Source organism: Palaemon carinicauda, chromosome 10, assembly GCF_036898095.1.
Source record: "Palaemon carinicauda isolate YSFRI2023 chromosome 10, ASM3689809v2, whole genome shotgun sequence".
Taxonomy (NCBI): Eukaryota; Metazoa; Arthropoda; class Malacostraca; order Decapoda; family Palaemonidae; genus Palaemon; species Palaemon carinicauda.
The window spans coordinates 155,686,476-155,693,153 of NC_090734.1; the positions used below are offsets into that span (position 1 = coordinate 155,686,476).

The window sequence follows — 6,678 nt, forward strand, 5'->3', positions numbered from 1 at the left end:
GCGCTGAATGTCTTTGTCACAAAGCAGACGTTCGCCATGGAGACGATAAAGTCCGTTCTAGCAGCGGTCAGAAGGGAAGACTGGATGGTCTCTTTAGACCTAAGGGACGCATACTTTCACGTCCCCATCCACCCAGACTCCCAACCTTTTCTGAGATTCGTTTACGAAAAGGTTGTCTACCAGTTTCAAGCCCTGTGCTTTGGCCTAAGCACAGCACCTCTTGTTTTTACGAGGCTGATGAGGAATGTAGCCAAATTCCTTCATTTAGCGGACATCAGAGCCTCCCTCTATTTGGACGACTGGCTTCTAAGAGCTTCTTCCAGTCGTCGCTGTCTGAAGGATCTAAAGTGGACTCTAGATCTGACCAAGGAATTGGGTCTCCTGGTCAATATGGAAAAGTCTCAAGTGGTCCCATCCCAAACTATTGTGTATTTAGGGATGGAGATTCACAGTCTAGCTTTTCGGGCTTTTCCGTCGGCCCCAAGAACAAGTCAAGCCCAGTTATGCATCCAGAACATGCTGAAGAAGGAACGATGTTCAGTCAGGCAGTGGATGAGTCTGATAGGGACACTATCATCCCTGGAACAGTTTGTATCGTTAGGAAGACTACACCTCCGTCCTCTTCAATATCACCTAGCTGTTTACTGGAAAAAGGACAAGACGCTAGAAGCGGTCTCGATCCCCATTTCCGAGAAGATGAAGTCTTCCCTGACTTGGTGGAAGGACAGTATCAGCCTCAGAGAGGGTCTGCCCCTGGCTGTTCAGACTCCCAACCACGTTCTCTTCTCGGACGCATCGGACACGGGCTGGGGCGCGACATTAGACGGTCGGGAATGCTCGGGAACTTGGAACTCGAGTCAAAGGACAATGCATATCAACTGCAAGGAGCTACTGGCAGTTCATCTGGCCTTGAAAAGCTTCAAGTCTCTCCTTCAAGGCAAAGTGGTGGAGGTGAACTCGGACAACACCACGGCTTTGGCGTACATCTCCAAGCAAGGAGGGACCCACTCTATGACGTTGTACGAGATCGCAAGGGACCTCCTCACCTGGTCAAAAGATCTAAACATTTCACTAGTAACGAGGTTCATCCAAGGCAACTTGAATGTCATGGCAGATTGTCTCAGTCGGAAGGGACAAATCATTCCAACAGAATGGACCTTACACAAGGATGTGTGCAAGAGACTTTGGGCCACATGGGGCCAGCCTACCATAGATCTCTTCGCAACCTCGATGACCAAGAGGCTCCCAATATATTGCTCACCAATCCCGGACCCAGCAGCAGTTCATATAGATGCCTTTCTCCTAGATTGGTCACATCTAGACCTATATGCATTCCCCCCGTTCAAGATTGTCAACAAGGTACTGCAGAAGTTCGCCTCTCACGAAGGGACAAGGTTGTCGTTAGTTGCTCCCCTCTGCCCCGCGAGAGAATGGTTCACCGAGGTACTTCGATGGCTAGTGGACGTTCCCAGAACTCTTCCTCTAAGGGTGGACCTTCTACGTCAGCCACACGTAAAGAAGGTACACCAAGGCCTCCACGCTCTTCGTCTGACTGCCTTCAGACTATCGAAAGACTCTCGAGAGCTAGAGGCTTTTCGAAGGAGGCAGCCAGGGCGATTGCTAGAGCAAGGAGGACATCCACCCTTAGAGTCTACCAATCGAAGTGGGAAGTCTTCCGAAACTGGTGCAAGTCAGTATCTGTATCCTCGACCAGTACCTCTGTAACTCAAATAGCTGACTTCCTTTTATACCTGAGGAAAGAACGATCTCTTTCAGCTCCCACTATCAAGGGTTACAGAAGCATGTTGGCATCAGTCTTCCGTCACAGAGGCTTAGATCTTTCCAACAACAAAGATCTACAGGACCTCCTTAAGTCTTTTGAGACCACGAAGGAGCGTCGTTTGGCTACACCTGGTTGGAATTTAGACGTGGTACTAAGATTCCTTATGTCAGAAAGGTTCGAGCCGCTACAATCAGCCTCCTTTAAAGATCTCACTTTAAAGACTCTTTTCCTGGTTTGCTTAGCCACAGCTAAAAGAGTCAGTGAGATTCACGCCTTCAGCAGGAACATCGGATTTTCATCTGAAACGGCTACATGTTCTTTACAACTTGGTTTTCTAGCCAAAAACGAGCTACCCTCTCGTCCTTGGCCGAAATCGTTCGATATTCCAAGCCTATCGAATATGGTTGGAAATGAACTAGAAAGAGTCTTATGCCCTGTGAGAGCTCTTAAGTTCTATTTAAGACGAACTAAACCTTTATGAGGACAGTCAGAAGCTTTATGGTGTTCAGTTAAGAAACCATCTTTGCCTATGTCAAAGAATGCTTTATCCTATTTTATTAGACTGTTAATACGAGAAGCTCATTCCCATCTGAGTGAGGAAGACCAAGCTTTGCTGAAGGTAAGGACACATGAAGTTAGAGCTGTCGCAACTTCAGTGGCCTTTAAACAAAATAGATCTCTGCGAAGTATAATGGACGCAACCTATTGGAGAAGCAAGTCAGTGTTCGCGTCTTTTTATCTTAAAGATGTCCAGTCTCTTTACGAGAACTGCTACACCCTGGGACCATTCGTAGCAGCGAGTGCAGTAGTGGGTGAGGGCTCAACCACTACAATCCCCTAATTCCATAACCTTTTTAATCTTTCTCTTGAAATGTTTTTTATTGTTGTCTTTGGGTTGTCCGGAAGGCTAAGAAGCCTTTCGCATCCTGGTTGATTTGGCGGGTGGTCAAATTCTTTTCTTGAGAAGCGCCTAGATTAGAGGTTTTGATGAGGTCCTGTGGTATGGGTTGCAACCCTTCATACTTCAGATCCTAGGAGTCGCTCAGCATCCTAAGAGGATCGCGAGGCTCCGTAAGGAAGACGTACTTAAAAAGGCAGAGTAATTGTTCAAGTCGACTTCCTTACCAGGTACTTATTTATTTTATTTTTGTTATTTTGATAACTTCTAAAATGAAATAAAAAATCCTTAGCTCATAATAATGTAAACATTTATTGCTGGTCTCTACCCACCCCCCTGGGTGTGAATCAGCTTATATAATCACCGGCTAAGTTAAATATTGAAAAATGTTATTTTGATAATAAAATAAATTTTCGAATATACTTACCCGGTGATTATATATTAAAGGACCCTCCCTTCCTCCCCAATAGAGACGCAGTGGACCGAGGAGAAAATTGAGTTCTTTGTTTACAATGAGTACTGAGTACCTGCACGACAGATGGCGCTGTTGAAGTACACCCCCTACCTGCATAGCGATCGCTGGCGGATTTTTTACGTAGAGTTTTCTGTCGAGCAGCAGAGCTGCAGCTTATATAATCACCGGGTAAGTATATTCAAAAATTTATTTTATTATCAAAATAACATTTTATTAGACTTTTAATTCGGGAGGCACACACTCATTTAAGTGAGAAGGATCGTAATTTACTTAAAGTCAAGGCTCATGAAGTTAGAGCGATAGCAACTTCAGTAGCGTTTAAGCAAAATAGATCCATTAAAAGTATTATGGACGCGACCTTTTGGAGAGGCAAATCGGTATTCGCTTCATATTACTTGAAAGATGTCCAGACTCTTTATGAGGACTGCTACCCACTGGGACCATTCGTAGCAGCGAGTGCAGTAGTGGGTGAAGGCTCTACCACTACATTCCCTTAATCCCAATATCCTTTTAATCTACTCTTGAAATTTTTAATCTTATTTTGGGTTGTACGGGAGACTAAGAAGTCTTTCGCAATCTTTTTGATTTGGCGGGTGGTCAAAATGTTGTTTCTTGAGAGCGCCCAGATTAAGGGTATTGATGAGGTCCTGTTATAGGGGTGTTCGCACTGGATATAACAGCTCCTGGGAGTCTTTCAGCATCCTGAGAGGATGGCTGGGCTTCGTGAGGAAAGCGGACTAATTAGGCAGAGTATTCATCAGAGTCAGCTTCCTTACCAGGTACCTATACTTAAGTTTGTTTTTATGAAATATTTGTCAAAAACTCTTGAGCATATACGCTTTTATTGTTATAATACTGGTCTCTACCCACCACCATGGGTGTGAATCAGCTATTTATATATTCACCGGCTAAGTTTAATATTTAAAAATGATATTTTCATTATAAAATAAAATTTTGAATATACTTCATCATCTAATAACCTCTTAACTTTTTGTTGTAACTTTTATCCCAACTTAAGTATTCTCAACCACACATTTGAACTCAATTTAACTGATTCATCACTACACATAAACACTTTGAGATTTTATTTGAACTTTTTAACTTGACCAGCCCAATTTTTTTTTTTTTTTTTTTTTTTTTTTTTTTTTTTTTTTTTTTTTTCAAATATAGCTTCTTGTGTTATTTTATCAGAGGACTTTATTTTATCCTCCAAAATATTGACATTTACTGATACCATGATAGGAAAATTCAAATCATTTAAGCAATTTTGTACACAGAACTTCAATCTCTGCAAGTATGATTACACAGGACTACCACCTCGGACGACTATTATTATTATTATTATTATTATTATTATAATTATTATTAATATTATTATTAATATTATTATTATTATTACTTGCTAAGCTACAACCCTAGTTGGAAATGCTGGATGCTATAAGACCAGGGGTTCCAACCAGGAAAATAGCCCAGTGAGGAAAGGAAACAAGGAAAAATAAAATATTTTAAGAACAGTAACATTAAAATAAATATTACCTATATAAATTATGAAAACTTAAATAAAACAAGAGGAAGAGAAATAAGATAGGACAGTGTGCCCTTAAGCAAGAGAACTTTAACCCAAGACAGTGGAAGACCATGGTACAGAGGCTATGGCACTAACATTAGGAAAAGTTTTTGCCAAAGTATTATGTACACAGATTAGGTGCTTCATATTAAAAGGTCTTTATAATAGTACTTTGTTTCTCCAACCAAATTGAGATTCCAGAAAGAATTAAAAGAGTTTTTCATTTATTGAATAAAAAGGTTTCGTTTTCTATTACAAAATATAGCGTTTATGTATAGAAATCGGGAATCATGACATTTTTAACACTGAATTTTTCCTTTACAGGCCTAGTATGTGAAAGATACCAGACTTGGATTTTTGGGGCCGTACTTATCTTCAAAGGTATTAAGTGATGAGCCCCGGACAAAGATAGGAACGGTCCGCTACACCTCAGTTGTTGCAGCAAAGAGAAACCAAAGAACACAGTATTATGGAGGTTGATATAAAATTAAACATGGTAATATATCAGCATTAGGTCTGATGCCTTTTTTTCTAATAAAGTTATGGGAATATGATTAACTTCATTGTATATATGGGCAAAGCTGAGAATCTTAGCTGATCATTGCACAAATAACCCTTTTACCCCCAACGCTATTTGGAACTTTCCAACCCTTAACCCCTAGGCGTTAATTGGTCACACCTATACAGGTCTGGGAACTTTTAGTTAGTGGTCCAAATCATTACTTCATGCCTTTGGTCCCAGCCACGTTGTGTTTGGCCTTTTACGTTTGGTCGAATCTTTCTGGTATCTTTCTGTCTTCTAAATAATTCTTCAGGGGAGCTCTCTAAGATTGAAGTAATGTTATTCCTGTTAGTATTGTATTGGTAAACTAATTTGTAATGTAATTTTAGAAGTCTTTTGTCTGATATAACAATTATATATAATTCAATTCCCCTTTAATGGTTTTTAAACTTATTTATTTATTTTTTTTTTATATACAAAATTTCTCTTATTTTAGATAATGTTGGGAGCGTTTTGGATGCTCTCGCTGCTCGTCCAACGGAGTCGGAGCGACGTAGTTGTAATATCATCCAGTACTAATAAAACGATCACCAGTATTGCAGATTACCCGGCCTCCTTTGGTCCAGCCCTGCCCCTTGCTGGGTTTAAGGTAAGGTTATGCCATTTTCAAAACTGGTTTTCAGTGCAGTTTTAGAGAAATGTATAACTGTTTTCAGATCTTCCTTGGAAATTACAGAATGTGTATTGATGTTTCTGGTTACGGTAGGTCCAGAGCATTTTATCAAGAGTTAGAATATATTGTTGTAATTCATCTTGCTCACCATTTGTTGATAAATAAAAATTGTTGTGTTGAAGATTATCCAGAATCTGTAACGTACATCATTAGCTAATGTTGACATAAACTGGAATAAACTAGTTGATCTTATAAAATAGTATTGGAATAAATCTCTTTAGAATTGTAATTGCCATAATTGGTACAATATCCTTTAGATCAGGCATGGGCAACCTTTGGCCTGCGGGCCACATATAGCCCCTGACATGTGCAGCCTTCCTGAGACTTTATAGGTTACTAAAACTATATTGTTCCAACACGGTTACTTACCTAGAACTACCTTCTTAGGAGTTACTGGTTAACTCTACCTAACCGACCAGCTTTTTGTATAGTTTACCTCCCTCTTCCCGTTTTCTATGGGGTCAACCTCTGGCAGTGTGGTACGTGCCCTGAGGCGACCCCGGGGTCAGGCAGCGTGCTAGCTCAGGTTGAATCGCCAGTAAGTTTCTGGTCGCAACGCGATAAACATCTCGCCGCGCTCTCTCTTACCTTGTGCAACCCTTGTGTCCCCCGATCCTTTGTGCTTACCACGTGTTACCCACGTGTTTCAATGTCACTTTCCCGTTACATCCTTGTGTCTCTTGGTGTGTTAGCTTTGTGTTATGGAGCATCCTCGTCGTT

At 40.9% G+C, this 6,678-nt stretch overlaps 1 long non-coding RNA gene across 1 annotated transcript in view; it reads left to right on the top strand.

Moving 5' to 3' along the window:
- The window catches only part of LOC137648549 (uncharacterized), a 57,960-nt gene extending 52,091 nt beyond the window's left edge, over positions 1 to 5,869 (top strand). Inside the window, exons 2-3 of the long non-coding RNA XR_011045653.1 lie at positions 5,048 to 5,219; positions 5,722 to 5,869. This is a non-coding gene — a long non-coding RNA (uncharacterized lncRNA). The remainder of the gene's footprint in view (positions 1 to 5,047; positions 5,220 to 5,721) is intronic.
- Positions 5,870 to 6,678: the final 809 nt, after the last annotated feature.